This window comes from Vitis vinifera, chromosome 6 (assembly GCF_030704535.1).
Source record: "Vitis vinifera cultivar Pinot Noir 40024 chromosome 6, ASM3070453v1".
NCBI classification, from domain to species: Eukaryota; Viridiplantae; Streptophyta; class Magnoliopsida; order Vitales; family Vitaceae; genus Vitis; species Vitis vinifera.
In genome coordinates this window covers 17,143,214-17,160,446 of record NC_081810.1, presented here as the reverse complement: position 1 = coordinate 17,160,446, position 17,233 = coordinate 17,143,214, and positions in this window count along the sequence as shown.

The window sequence follows — 17,233 nt, the reverse complement described above, 5'->3', positions numbered from 1 at the left end:
AACAAAGGGCATCTGATGCGCTCTCTCTCTCTTACATCCCTACGCTATCATTTTGAATTTACCATTTTACCCTTTTACTTTCCAAACTTTTTTGGATTTATCTATTTATTTTTAAAAAATCATAAAAAAATTATTAATTTCGGCCATCCCTCTTAAAGTTGAAATTTAATATACTTAATTTTCGTTAGTTTTAAATTTTATTAAATACATTTCCTCATTTTCCATTTGATATATTCACTTCACTTCCATTTGAATTAAGATAAGGAATATATACGATAAAATTTCAAATCGAATGAAACTTACCCAAGATATATTCTCGAGAAAATTTCAAAGTTTTGATTTAATATCTACCAAACTTTCAATCTCAAGTTTTCAAAAAATATAATAAAATTTAAATTATTTGTGAGAGTATAAATATATGAAACTATGGAATAATAAATGTAACAAAAACAGACAAGTAAAATCGAAACACAATGAGATGCAAGTAAGAAACCAAGTAAAAATACTAGTCATTGGTATAACATATTACGATTGATTGTACTTTTTAATAAATAATTATAATTTTGATACCAAACTTGTGAAAATTATGATACCAAAGCATTCTCATATGCCTTTCTTAGAGAAAGCATCTCATTGATTTCTTGGTTTAGAATTTAACTACTTAATATTATAACACAAAAAACATAGGCAACTATTGATTACCATTCTATACTTTTTGATACGCCCATTTGAGTTTGTAAACTATGATTTTCCAAATATTGTTGATCAACTAGAGAAAAAAAAAACATCTGAATCTTGCAATTACACATGTAAATTTGATATTAAATCTTGGCAAAAAAAATTTAAATGATGGAAATACATTTTAAAAAGGTTTAATGGCTTTAAAATCTATATAAATGTTTACATCTTGATGATGTTTCAAAATAGGGATGATAATGGGATGAGTTTTCTCTAGTACTTACTCTGTCATGCTCCTAATAAAATGAGTTTGAAATTTAAATAAATGGGTTTTGACAGATTTGATATTCTTTTTAAAACCCAGGATGGATTCGGAGTGAGTTCGGGTATTGCCTTGTCTGGTCCTTCCCTACCTACCCCAATTATATATAAAATTAATTTAATTTTTATTTTCCTATTTTTAATATATAGATAATAATACAAATAATAAAACACTTTTTAATATAAAAAATTATAATAATTTGTTTATTTATAAAATATTTTTATTTTAATGTAATTAAAATTTTTTAAATAATTTTTAAAAAAAAGTTAAAAAATTTTCAAAAAAAATTAAATGGGATGGAAATGAGAATTATTTTGAATAAAGGAGACGAGGTTGGGATGAGGGTGATTCGTCCCAAATTCATCCCTTTGTCATCCCTAATTCAAAATGTAATAAAAAAAAATGAGTATAGGAAAAAGTAAAAAAAAAAATTAGGGAAGGAAAATTAAAAACAATTTTAAATTGACTAATTTTTATTTGTGCTTTAAGGAAGGAAGTTTTATCATATTTTGTTTTTTCTTTTTAAATTTTTCATCTAATAGATGAGTAGATTTTTTTTCTTTTTTTTTTTATATATATTTTCGACCATTTTTTGTAAGATTATAAGAGAGCCTCAAGTCTTTAGTTTTGAAGAGGAAAACACAAATCTTGAGAAGAAATGACCAAATTTGTGAATAGTTAACCCAACTGAATTTTGGAAGAACCTCAAAGCAATGTTATTGGTTGGCAAAAGCAGTTTAGAAAGCACTTTTGGAAGGTCATTTTGGTAATAAACTAGAAAAATCAAAACATAATTTAAAAGTGGAGGCCCATGTTTCCTAAAAGGGTAAACACCTATTTTCTTAAGTAAGCCTAACAACAGTGGAAAAAATAGCTTCTATAGCATTTATTTCTAGAAACTGGAAACAAGATAAAATAATCAATATAATGATATAAAAAGGGCATGATGGATTGATGCTAAAGGTGCAAACTCAAAAAAATAAAAGCCAACTCCACTCCAACTTCAACTCACAAAACTCACTTATATAATTTATTATTTTTAACTAAACCATAAAGGAAATCAAAATAAATTCCTAATGTTAAATAATAAAACAACTTTCACATTAAATATAATATTTTTATGGATTTATATAGTTTATAAATGCTTTAGTATTCATCTAATTTCCTTTGTTATCCATATTATTCATCTTCTTAATGGGTTACCATTTTTGGTATTAGGGTGGCTTTAGCTTGGTAAACATCATTTAGAGTCTCCCCTTGAATTTGTCTCGAAGTGTTTTAACTTTTTCGGTTGTTTTTTAGTTTAAATTATCTTTGTTAAGGATTTTGTATCATGGATCTTGATAGTGAAATACTCAAAGGAGATGAATACGTATTTGTTAAATATAGTTTTTAAAAGCATGGCATGGTATAATAATAATAAATTTATTATTTATTAATGAAAATTTTGTTTTCTAATTTATCTGTGTTTCATGCATTATACGTTCTAAGAATTCTAGTTTGACAACTCTTATATTGTACATGATTTTAGGGGTATTAGGAATTGTACAAAAGATCCAAATCGTAGGTTTCTTGCAAGTAGATAATTAATTTACAACTAGTTCATAGACTTATATAATTCATTTAAGGTTGTAGTAGATTATCACATAATTGGAGTGATGATTGGTCTTGGTCATCAAAATGAAATTCTTATGGTAAGTGCACTAGTGTGAATGATTACACATTGAATAAAACTTAGGCGGGTCATGAGATTGACTATCAAATAATCATAATCTTACTAAGTTGTTATATTGTATGGACTCTTAACCTTGAGAGGATATTGAACTTATACTGAAGTTTACAATGATTGGGTCACTATTAATAGAGGCTATTGATAATAGATATTTTCAATAGAGACATCATAATATCTCATTGTATTGAAATAGGGTGTCCCCTTGGATAATTCTAAAGACTTGTGTTGAGGATATCCATGATTGTAGTTTCTTTAATTGAAATTTGACATATGCTTCTTGTGATTTAGAGTATCAATTCATCACACAGTAAGAGGATTTGAGACTCAAGAATTGTAAAGTTAATTTTGAGAGGTTAAAGACGTTTACCTTGTTAGATTACGGATACCAATTCATGGGGAGCTTGCATATAGTAGATAGTATGTCACAAATGTTAGGGTTGAACCCTAGAATGTATGAAATGATGTAACAAATTGAGATTCATTTATAAAGTTATTTATTCATGTTTCTTGTTTTCCCTTTATTATTCCATTTGCATAAATTTGTTATCTAAGTATACTCGTCCTTATTACTTGCACTGTACATAACTTAGTTGTATTAAGAGTTGCATAGAGAATACAAGTCATGGGTTTCTTATAAGATAATAAATTATTATAATCGGTTATGGATTTGGGAAATTTAGTAGAAACTATTATACACCATATTTTAATTGGAGGGATGACCTATCTTGGTCATTAGTATAGACTTCCCATGGTGAATGCACTAGTATATATGGTTACACATTGAATAAGACCTATGGTAAATCATGATATGAGACTATCGATTGTCATGATTCACCAAGCTACTATGTTGTATGAACTTGCAACATTGAGAAGATATTAAACTTGTGCCAAAATCAATAGGAGGTTTTGACCTATGGATGAAATCTTAATGTGGTCATATATCCTTATGGATTAGGTTATTATTGATGAAGGCAATGGGAGGCACCATGATATCTCATGGTATTGAGAGGGTGTGGCTCCTTGGGTGATTCAAAAGACACGTGCTTTAAAAGACTATGGTCATATCAATTCATTTAATGGAATTTTGACATATACTCCTTAAGGCCAGAGTATGTCAACTGATCACATAATAGGTGAGACCCAAGATATGCTCATTGTAATTTCATAGGATACTAAAGTGCAGTTGATTTTCTTTAGTGGAGTATTAAATCAACTTCAGAATTGAATTCTAAGGGAGTTAATATTTTCCTATGGGTCTCAATGGTCTACTCGAGCCCTTATTTCACAAAGGCATGTTTATTTTGAGGGATTTGAGTTTCTGGTTCATGTGAATAAGGACGTTTTGGTAAAAAATGTAAGGTTGCACTAGATCTTATAAATTGTCTTTATGGTATGAGCTAATTAATTAATTGGAGTTTGTTAGTGTTAATTAATTAATTAAAACCCAATTGGGTTATATTAAGTGACCTAAGCCTAATTTGGGCTTCAGTCACTTAAGCCCACGGGGAGTCCTATAAATACCCTTATTAGGGGTTAGGGTTTACCTGTCATCTTTCAAAGAAAGCCTCTAGAGAAAAACCCTAACCACCCTCTAAAGAAAAAGCTTGAACTTTTCTCGTGCCTAGCTCTATAAAAAGAGAGATCGAGTGGAAGAATGTTTGTAGTTTTTTGTTTATCTCATGGCCCCATGGATGAATGTTTGTAGTTTTTTGTTTTCATATGGTAGTTATACTTGTGATTTGTTTTTTGTTTTCTCTTAGATTAGGTTGCAAGCTATTAGGAGCATAGGATTTTTTTCTACATTGTAAAAATCCAGTTTTTAATTATTAGATTGATTGTAAACTCCATTTTGAGTAGTATAGAAACTTTTATTATAAAAGCTCTAGTTTTTATCAATCTTGTAACCCATGGATGGCAAGAAAGTAGTCTAAGAGATCATTCATGCTCGTGGTGGCTCCCACTCCAACAAAGGTAAGTTTTTTGGTGGATAAACGGTCAAAATCTAGTGGATAAACAACATTGCATATGCAAATTTTTACAATAGTGCCCAAGCGATTGGATTCGTGCTTAAGTGCTATCGTCGAGCACTCAAGCAACTAAATAAGCACATGAGCATCTTGAGCGCTCAAGCAGTCTTTTCCAACAGTGCAAGCTTATTTCAACACCCTTCTGAAAGGTGCTTAAGCACTCTTGGCAACAAGCAAACAGTAAAGAAATGGGTCATGGTAGCTTAGAGACTTATGTAGTAGTGTAAAATTTAGTTGTAAATCACACACTAACCTTATTTTGTGTTGCAGGTATAATTTTTGGTAAATTTGGATGATCATCCAAATAAATTTCCAAATTTTATGCAACAAGATCCCTAAGGCCATGGGAATTATTATTTCTTTTATTATTCCTTTTTATGTTATGTTTATTTTTAATATTGTTAAGGATAATAAAAATTATGTGAAAGTAATTTTAGATTTTCTTAAGCAAATAAATTTTCATCAGAAGTTTTTTCCATTATTATTTTTCTTGAATTGGTTATTGTTGAAAGTCATATTATTATCCCTTTTTGGACTATCCATTTGGATTTGGATAGATGGTTCTCTAGGCTTTTTCTGCCTGAAAAAATGAGAAAGACACCTATGGTGGTCCTCCGCTCTCTCCTCCCGAGAGAATAAAGAAATCACCAAATCTTTCAAGCTCCCTTTGAGAGAAGAAAGACTTTATGAATATGAATAGTCTAAGGCTAAAAGAATAAGAGAGCAATTCTTGACACAAAAGTCTCAATTTAAGAAGTAAATAATGGATTTTGAAAGTCTCATGATAGAAAATTTATTTTAAGAAAGGTTATCAAAATTACTAAAAAAACTCTCTTTTCAAAAGATTAAGTGGGAGAGAGCTTTAGCAAAGCCCATGACCTCTATTATCAAACCCATCTTGATTTGGGTTCATCGCCACCCCTTGGTGGGTTAGGCCCTAGAAATTAAGGGATATGGACTTTCCATTAAGACAAAACTAGATATATCTATAGTGGGAACAACCATTCCATCAATGGGGTTCCTTACTTGGTAACATTAATACTACAAGGATAATGATTATACACTTAACATTGGATATAAAGTGGTCGAATCGCCCGCTGTGATCCTACTTTCATAGTCCATAGGCCAAATAAAAGGTATGTTGATCTTGCTTTAGTTACTTTAATGGTTAAAACAGAGAGATCAATTTGAGAGGGTATCTAACTAGTAATAAGATCATGATTAGAGGGCCTTTGTTAGGTTAATTAATCAATTAGAACATATTTTGGGCAAATTAAATGACCCAAGCCCTTAGTAGGCCTAACTCACTTAAGTTCAATTAGGGGACCCTATAAATACCTCTTTTGGTGAGAGCCATCTTCCATTTCCAAAGAGTAGAGAGGGCCAAAGCTTTCTCTTTTACAAATACCCACCTTTTAGAGTGTTAAGATCGTGGTTAGAGTTATCAAGTAAAAGATCTTGGGTGTACAAGACCTCCAAATTCATCAGACTTCTTCTTTACCATGTAGAATCAATTGAGAATGTTCAAATCGAAGGTAAAGTTTTCTATAACACTTTTCTTCTAGACCTTGATATTAAATTTGTGTTTTTACTTTTGTTGTTAGGATTTAGAAACTCTAGGGAGAATTCATGCACCTAACCTAAGCCTGAGATAGGGAATTGAGTGATTCGGGGTTCTCTACAACTGGTATAAGAGTCATAGGTTAGAAAGAAGCATGATAGGAACTTTCTAAGGTGTCTTAATGGTTGTTTTGTATGGATTTTTGTTTATCTTATGCCCCCAAGGATAGTAAATATATATTCTTGATATATTATTCTCTAGATGGGTTGTAAGCCCTATGGTTAGGAGCATAAGATTTTTTTCAATGTAAAAGTTTTTCTTTTTATTAGATAATATGTAAGTTTTGGATGGATGGAGCATAACCTTTGTTTTCCTATATAAAAATTCAATTTTTCTCGTCTATGTGACTTTTGAGAGGATGAAGAAGCAAACAACAACTTCAATTATGTCCATGGTGGACAGGGCAACTGACCAAGGTAAGTTTTTTGGTGAAAAATGATTGGAATTTGATACATTAGTAGTTTCAGGTGTGCAGGAAAAAGATATAGCACTCGAGCACTCAAATTAGTGTTCGATCGGTGGCATTAAGCGCTTGAGTAATTAAATAAGCGCTCAAGTAGCTCAGGTGCTCAAGCCTTAAAGAGCTAGATTATGTCATTTAATCACATAATATGAGGATTTAAGACTTAAGAATTTCAGAGATAATCTTGAGAGGTTGATAGCATTTACCCCACTAGATTACAAATACCAATTTATGGGAAGTCTATATGTTGTGAATAGCAAGTCATGGAACCAAGTTTATATGTCATTTTAATTGTTAGGAAACCTTAGATTGCTCTATTCCCAAGCCTTGGATCATTAAGGTACAGGAAATCCTCGTTATATATACACCAAACAAGTGAAAGATGTTGTCCTTTACCATGATTTGTGGCTAAACTTTCCTACATTAAGAGAATGATGGTCTAAGGCAAGGATTTTCAAGAAGATGCATTGAATTGAATCTCAAGTTAATTTCATCTCCTACTATAAGATTCAAGATTTCTCAGTTTCATTTTATAAATTTTTTTATATCTTTCACAATTTTAACATAATTGATGCATGAACCATTGAATGTTTTTCTCTTGATTAGATTCATCATGAATTGTTTTAGATCAATTATATGTGATTTTATGATTAGCTTAGAGATAATCCAAGGCTTAGTAGTGAAGAATATTTTGAATTCTATAAATGCAGGTGAAATTAGTATGATTTTAATTCTAAGTGATGATCTAAGCATTGACATGATTCTTTCTAGATGAATTTCATTAATTGTTTGATCTTTGTTTTGTTGAGTGCTCTACTCTAATTTGATTAATAAATCACATTTGAATCATCATATCATTGTTTGTTTCAAACTTGATTTTAAGAAGCTTAATAACTTTAGAGTTTCAACATTGAAATTAAATTTTCAAAGTCATAACATTCAATTTCTATGGAGAATGGCTAGATGATACTACTAGTGTCCATTTCTTTAAAAACCCTTTGGCTTGGAAAGTGAGCATAAGACAAATCTAATGTTAATGTTTTACATTTACTTGAGATTAATATGTAAAAGAAATAAGATTTAATAAATAAATTTAAGCATACATGAAGTGAAACAAAGCTACCTCAAAACCATACTACGTAGATTAGGGTATGTATGGAAAGCATCGGGAAGGAAGATCTACATACACATACATATTAGAGACTTTGTATTTCTTTAGTTTTCCACAAATTTTTTGTATTCTTTTGGTTTATTTTCTTGACAACCAAATATGAGTTGCAAGGAAAAATCCTCCACCATGTTTAGCTAATTTGGTGTGTTCCAAAGAAAGGAGCTTGAAGGTGTAAAAGAAGAGCAAAAGTAGCATGGTAAAACTTTGATTGGTTGATCTATGTTATGTCTAATTGGTAGGAAGAGATCCTCTATGTAGTTTAGCTTAGAGTAGGTCTAGCAAATGCTTATCAAGGTACTAATGATGCTTGTGAACACCTTAATCATAAGTTAACTTAATAAAATCTACTATGAATGAGTCTAATGACAAAATCTTCAAGATGGATATGGACCGTGATTAATGCTTAAACTAAAAGCTAAACTAATCAACATATTTAATTGGTTTAAGAAATTTGTTTTTGAGGTAAAAACGCCAATTTTGGATATGAATTGGTCTTAAGATTCAATGATCTCATATAGACTTTAATCCTAAACCCTAAATCAAAATTTTTTTCTCTCTCTTTATAAATTCAATATTGGATTGTGAAAAACTCTAAATGTTTTTTTGTTAATTATTCAATCATGTTAGGTATTTTAGATAATCATTAGTTAATTTTTATTCATATTCATTCATGTTAGGTTTTTACTCTAGTTTAGCAAATAAGATATTATTCAATTAAAACAATTAAATGCATTAGTGTTGGTTCTAAAGGATGATGATACCGAGATATTACAAGTTGTAATGATCTTATTTATGGATTTCTTCGACTAAGATCACTACATATTTAACCTTTAATATTTATACAAATAGAGATTAAGTGTTACCATTAACATATTAAACCTAAAAATCTTGTAAAACACATTCCAAATCTATCATTGTCAAGCTCAAAACTCAAACCACAAAACCAAACCCAACATCAAACCCAAACCAAAATTGCAAAAAAAAAAAAGAAAAAAAGAAACATAGGTATTTAGGATTTCAATACTCATTTCCTTTTAAGTAGATTGGCTTGTTGGGTTAGAATGGTGATGGCTTAGTGGAAATGAGAAAAAGGTCATGAAGAAAAGGAATTGAAATAATGATAGCTTGTTAAACATAGGAAGAAACTTGTCAAAAATGGACATCAACCAGCGGTTGTCAACAGTGTAGTGTAGAGAATAGCTTCAAGTATGGGTGGATGTAATATGAAAGATTTTCTTAGTTAAATAATTTAATAAACAATAAAAAATTAGTTGACAAGGATAATTTTGTTATTATTTTTTAGGAATAGTAGAATGTTTTTTGAGATTTAGGAGAGTCTAAAGGCCTGTTTGACAGTTGTTTCCAAGAACAGTTTTCTGTTTTGCATAATAAAAAAAATAAGAAAACAAGTTTGATAAATAAAAATTGTTTTTCATTTTTTGTTCTTAAAAGCAAAAAATATGATATTTTTGAAGATCTTTTAGTTGTTTTATATTGTTTTCGTTTATTTTTTTTAGGATTGTTTTAAAAAATAATTAAAAAATACATAAAATAAATAAAAATAAAGCATTAAATATAAAAATTACTTTTAAAATATATTCAAAAATATTATAAATAAGTTAAAAACATTTCAGATTCTTAAATAGACTTTTATTCTACAAAACATCATAAAACAACTTTTAAAAATTATTTTCAAAAACTATTTTTTAGAACTATTTTCAAAAGCAGTTACCAAAAAAGTCCAAGCTTTCATTTTCTATTCTCCTTTTTTAATTTAATCCTTGAGCAGTATTTTTTTTTTCTTCTTTTGGAAATTTCCTTTTAGAACTATCAAAATGTTGTTGTGTTTATTCACACTTAATTGCTACAAAATAACAATAATAATAATAATAGACTTATTTTCATCTTTTAAGCCCCCGAGATTTTTTTTTTTTAAATTTAAATCACAAGTGTCCTAAATTCTGAAATCAATTTTTTTAAAAAACAATTTGTTATAATATTTTGGTAAATATAAAAAAAAAATTGTTCTTGAAAAAGTTATTTGTAAATTAATTTATTTTTCATGTTTCCATGCCCCATTAAAAAATATATATATTCATTTTTAGAAAGCATGATTTTTTTACTTTCACATGATATGTATTTTGAAAAAAAATTACCCTGCACTCAAACACTGAAAATTAACAATATTCTAAAATTAGTCTCTAAGCCTCCTCTTATGAGTCGTCAACTATAGTAAGTTTTTCTTCCTTTTTTTTTTTCCTGTTAACTTTGACATGATAAGTCAAAAAGCCTATCATTATTATTATTATTATTATTATTATTATTATTATTATTATTAAAAATAAAAAAAAAACTTTGACACTTGGCAATCAACCATATCACTTTTTTTTTCCCTCCCTAATATCTCTATCTTCTTTTTGTTTTGATTTTTTTTTTTGTTGTGTAGGCTTTAGGATATCTTTCCAATTTTTTTAGTATTTCATTTTTCATATTTAGGATTTTAATTATTTATTGACATTTTAAACATAAAATAATAATATATAATAAATATTTTGTGAGAACAAATTTAAAAAAATAAATAAATACATGATGAACAAATATAGAGATTTAGGACCCCAGTTTTAATTTTTTTTTCTTTGATAAAATGTTTAATATTTTTAATTAAAAAAGACAAAAACTTGGTTGTAGTTCTAAGATTTTGATTTATTAAAATTTTTAATTTTTTATTCATATAAAATAAAAAATATATATATTTTTTATAAAAAATTGTATATAATCATTTATATTAATTTTATTTTAATTTTATTAAAAAATAAAATATTTACATACTAAAATTGGGCATTGATCAATGCAACCATAAAAAAAAATTGTATTCATTTTTTATACTTTTAACATACTTTAGTGTTATTCTTTTTATAAAGAGTGGTTCATAAAGAATGGTACGTCTTTTACAAAAGTTGTGTTTATTAATGCAGAATTTTCACACACAAAAATTTTAATTTTTAATAAAATTAAGAGAAAATTAATATAAATGATTAAATACAGTTTTAATTTTTAAATTTTATATAAATTAAAAATTAAAAATTTTAACAAAGCAAAATGTAAACCACAACCAAGTTTATCTTTTTTAACTAAAAATATTAAATATTTTAACTAAGAAAAAAAGTTAAAATTACAATTAAGTTAGAAGCATAAGCAAAAATTAAAAATCATGATAATCGCTTTTAATTTTCAAATGAAAATTTAAAAATTAAAAAAAATAAACAATAAAATAATATGGCAAAGATATTTCAAGTTAAGGGACAATTGTGTTTTGGACCCAATTGAGCCTAAAAATTAAGTTTTGGTCAATATAAGTTCACCATCTAAGCTCAAGACCTAGAAGAAGTGTGAAAATTAAGAAGAAGGATATGATTTTTTTTTTCTTTCCAGAAATGACCCTTGTTGACTATGAAAAAAAAAGAGTAAAAAAATATTAATTTAAATTTTATTCATTTTGTAAACCTCAATAAATTCAATATAATTTAGTGATCTAAAAAAAACACACCATTTTCCAAAAAAATAAAAATAAATTATTATTATTATTATTATTTAAAAATCAAACATCTTGGAATATATATATTTTTAAAATTATGTATATAAAAAACAACTAAAAATATGTCAAATTTTTTTTTAAATGATATATTTTTAGAATATATTTAAAAAAAATAGTTTCCTAAAAATAATAAATTTTTAGAACAATTATTAAAAAATAAAAAATAAAAAAGTTTATCAAGTGGTAGAAAATATTTTTAAAGGGTATATTGGTCTCTTCATATTTTATATCATTCTCATCAATTATACAACTTATATGGACCAAAGTTTAATATTTGGACCCAACTAGGTCCAAAATACAATTGTCCCTCTATTTAATCTATCTGATCAAATTTATCAAATAAATAAATATTTTATTTAGCATGACCATATAAAAATTTTATGTTTTACACCACTAAATTTGATCATTATATATTTATTGTTATATTAATTATTTATCATATTATTATTATTATTTTATATTTAAAGTGTCTATAAATAATTAAAATCAATAAATATGAAAAAATGAAAATAAATAAATAAAAAGATTTTATAACAATGTGTAACTAACATGTTAAAAAAATGTGCATTATTTTATAGGTAAAATGAAGAAAGAAAAAAAAAATGAAAAATAATGTGTCATATTCATTAGCCATGTGTCAATTTGATAAGCATCATGAAGTTATCTTCACTTGTCGTTTCAGGTTAAAAAATAAAAATAAAACAAAACAAATGGATTAGTTGGTTGGAGAGAAAAGACTTGAGGGGACAATTTTGAAATTTTAACAATGTTACTATTTGAGTGTATGTTTCTTGATTTATTTGGTAAAAAATCTTTAAATTTTTTTTTTTTTTATGATGCACGTTTACATGATTCACCCTATATATATAATAATAAATAATATCATATAAATAATATCATATATATATATGATATTATTTATTATTTTCGATTGACATGTGTTTAATTTGGAATGACATGTCAGCTGCAACTTACTTATATTAGGTAAGGTAGAAGGCTAATTCATGTTAAACCCATATATTAATATGGTCAGTCCACACCAAACCCTACCCAAGGTTTTAAGGCTGCAACTTAGATATATTTGGTGGGTTAGAAGGGCTAACCCATGCTAAACCCACCTATCAATATGGCTAGTCCAAGCCAAATCCTACCCAAGTTTAGGTTCAAGGCTGCAACTTGGGTATATTTGAGGAGTTAAACAACTAACCCATGTTAAACCCACCTATCAATATGGTCAATCCACATCAAACCCTACCCAAGGTTGGGTTTAAGGCTACAACTTGGGTATATTTGATAGGTTAGAAGGTTAACTCATGTTGAACCCATCTATCAATATGGTTAATCCGCATCAAACCCTACCCAAGGTTAGGTTCAAGGCTACAACTTGGGTATATTTGAGAAGTTAAAAAACTAACTCATGTCAAACCCACCTATCAATATGGTCAATCCACACCAAACCCTACCCAAGGTTGGATTCGAGGCTGTAACTTGGGTCTCTATCAATATGGTTAGTCCACATCAAACCTTACCCAAGCTTAGGTTCAAGGCTGTAACTTGGGTATATTTGAGGAGTTAAAAAACGAACTCATGTCAAACCCACCTATCAATATGATCAATCCACACCAAGCCCTACCCAAAGTTGGATTCAAGGCTGCAACTTGGATATATTTGATAGGTTAGAAGGTTAACCCATGTCAAATCTATCTATCAATATGGTTAGTCTGCATCAAACCCTACCCAAGGTTAGGTTCAAGGCTATAACTTGGGTATATTTGAGGAGTTAAAAAACTAACTCATGTCAAACCCACCTATCAATATGGTCAATCAACACCAAACCTTACCCAAGGTTGGATTTGGGGCTACAACTTGGGTATATTTGATGGGTTAAAAGGTTAACCCATGTCAAATCCATCTATCAAACCCTACCCAAGGTTAGGGTCAAGACTGCAACTTGGGTACATTTGAGGAGTTAAAAAGTTAACTCATGTCAAATCCACCTATCAATATGGTCAATCCACATCAAACCATCCCAAGGTTGTGTTTAGCGCTGCAACTTAAGTATATTTGACGGATTAGAAGACTAACACATGTCAAACCCATCTATCAATATGGTTAGTTCACTTCAAACTCCACCTAAGGTTGGGTTTAAGGCTGCAACTTGGGTAGGGTATATATTTAACAAGTTAGAAAGCTAACACATGTCAAACCCACCAATTCCCACACGCTTTCAAAAAAAAAAATCTAAAATAAAATGTTATATTTAAATAAAACAACTATTTCAAATCTATAAAACATAGATATATCTAAATATGTTTCAAAGTCATTAAATATATAATTAGTTACAATTAAACATAAATATTACTCAAGTTTGAAATATTTTACAATTTGAATTTAAACAAAAATAATAAACCCATTACTCCATTGATAAGCAACAACATGATAATCCCATAGCACTCTAAAGTCTCGATTCGAGATTGGATTTCGATGGGTTGTCCATGTCTATTACATGAGCCAATACTAAAATTTTGGGGTTGGTAATTTTCTAACCCTAACCCATACATTGCCATGTCAACCTAAACATCAGGTTAGGCATGTGAACCACCCAAGTCACATCCTTATGGCATGGATAGGATATTTTAGTAGTCATGTTATGCCTCAATTTAAAACTCAAAATAAACAAAATAAGAATAGTGCACAACACAAAGAAAACAAAAATAGAAATTTAAATTAATTAATTAAAAGAGAGAGAGATAAGAGAGAGTTTCAAATTATTATTATTATAATAGTACAAAGGAGTATGAGGTAGATACAAAGAAATGATAGCAAGGATTGATTTTATTAATAGTTACTTTTCTATACGGAAAAATTCGGAGTGTAAAAGGGATAAGAAGGCATCCTAATAATTGACGTTTGAACCAATAAATTCAAAGAGAGAGAGAAAAAGAAAATTTTGAAGAATAAAGTTGAAGATAGGAAAACAAAGCGGGCCTAGGCCTAGGGCCTAGGGCCTAGCTAGTGGGGTTTAAGGACAAGTAAAGTTTACAATAGATTAGATCCCCTAAGGACCAAGGCCTGCATTTCCCTCCAATTATTCACCCTACAAAACACAAGGAATTTCATCACTTTCTTCTCTCCACTACATTTTTTTTTAATTATTATTTATAATAAAAAATTAATCTTTCATCTTCTCAAAAGTTTTCTAAAAACATCAACACGTGTTTTAAGTTTATAAGGGGGTTGAGAATTTAGATTGTTCATAAAAAAATGATTGTGAAAGGGATTGAATCGCTTTCTAATATTTAAATGTGGTAAAATTTTAATACTAAAAAAATTAAAAAGAAAAACACGACTTATCCAAATATGGAAAGAGGAAAAAAAAAATGTCAATTGTCACTCATCATTCCCATATACCAAATACACCCTAAAATCACTTTAAATTACATCTACCAAGAATCGTTTTTGATAAAAAAAATATATATATATTATTAAAAACAATGTTTTAGTTTAAGAATAAACCGGTATCAATAAAAACTTATAAATAAAGAGTTGATTAAAAATAAGTTTAAAAGATTAAAAGCATTTTATTTTCTTAAGGTTAGAGTGAGTTTGAAAGTGATTCTAAAAGGTGTTTCTAATATTTTTAATATTTAATAATAAAAATTTTTAAATATTAGAAATATTAAAAATGTTTCCTACTAAACGAGTTCTTAAAAGTATTTTGTAATAAAAACTAAAATATTGAACAAATTTTTAAAAATCTAAATGAAAAAATAGTTTTTTAATATATTATAAATTACTAAAAAACTATTAAAAATATTTATTTTTATTCAAATACTAAGTGATTGTTTTTAAAAATATTCTTAATAAAAATACTAATAATAAATACATTATAAATTTAAAATATTTTAATCAAAATCACTCTCCAATCATTTATAAAAATACGAGAATCACTATGAGATGTGCAACCTTAAATTGACTTATGAAGAGTAAATCTCATATTTTCTTTTTACTTTTTTATTATTTATAAAAAAAATAAATTTCAAATTTATTTTTTATAAAAGGTAAAAGGGTATTTGTCTTTTTAGTATCCTTTTTCTTTATTTATTTTATATTATAGTTTTCTTTAGGTTTTTTTGTCCTTTTTTTCTTTATTTAATATTTTTAGAATATTAAAAGTAAAAAAATAAAATTAAAAATTAAAAAAGAATTGAGAATCCAAGAGAGTGGGATTCTCTTTTAGTCTTGACTTTATGTGGAGACAATGAGAATAAGTCTGAACTCCTTTTTTCTTGGTTTGGTTAAAGAAAGGGTGTTGCTTTTATTAGTCTAGAACTTGGTAGGGGATGATATGCTCCTTTTTTTCTAAAATTTTTAAATGTTTGGCCTAAATACATAAACACTATCTTCTCACCATCCTATAATTACTTAGAGTACGTTTCACAGTAATTCTAAAAAACGTTTCTAATCTTTTTAACACTTGAATTAGAAAATTGTTTAAGAATTAAAAATATTATAAGCATTTCCTAAAATCACTATCAAACGAGCTCTTAGTTAATTATGTTTTATTATCAATTAAAGCTCTTTGATATTTAGAACAATAAAAAAATACCTAAAATAAATTTTATTTCGATTTTATCAAACAATCTTTTGAATTGGTCAAGACTCTCTAGTTTATGGTCTTTGTAAATCTGTATTTACACAGAATTACTAGGAAGAAGATAAATAATTAATTCAAATAATTTATATCGGTTTTTAATTATATTCAAATTCTAATGATTTCGATGATTATTAAAAGAGATATTCAAACACTATGGAGTCTTCTAAAAACTCTATAGATGTAAAAGGGGAAAAAAAAAACAAAAGTTATGAGTTACACAATCACAATAAAATCCACTAAATATGAAAAAGAATATACACAATTTTAGGTAATCCAAATACACCTACTCTTAGTGATGTAATATTGGTCAACACCTATATAATCCTTTACATACTTAATGTAATTCCATGTGCTTCATAATGAAGCACCTTAATCCTATGTTGAGGATAGCAGATAGATGAACGTGTTTGTAGAAAAAGCTTTTAAGATTGATCTTGAAGGCTATGAGATATAGAGAGATGGATATGTTGTTATTCTTCTTTTTTCAACTTAAAAAAACCTAGTTTGTATGTCAAAACCCTAGGAGAATAGCTTAAAGAAATTTCAAAGCAAAATTTACCAAAAACAAACCCTTTAGAGTATGAAAAAATGGGCATGAAATAAGTAGGCCAAAGAAAAGGACTTTTAAATGTTTAGTAGACATTTGCACATCCCTTGTGTGACATTTGAACATTTATGTTTTGGTTAGCATGTTCAACTCTTTTTTTTTTTATATATATTCTCTTCAAGATTTCACCTAATACATATAATCATTTTTTATGCTCTGATGCATCCAATATACATGTATCTCATATATGAATCTACTATGAAGCAGGTTGAAATCAATTCTGATCGGTGAAACCCTTGAAAGTATGTTACATTGTATTAATGTAATAATGGAACGAAATTACTAACATAATTTAATACATTAACAATCTCCCTCTTTGACAATTTTTCAACCAAACGTATATTATAATGAGGTCCCAAT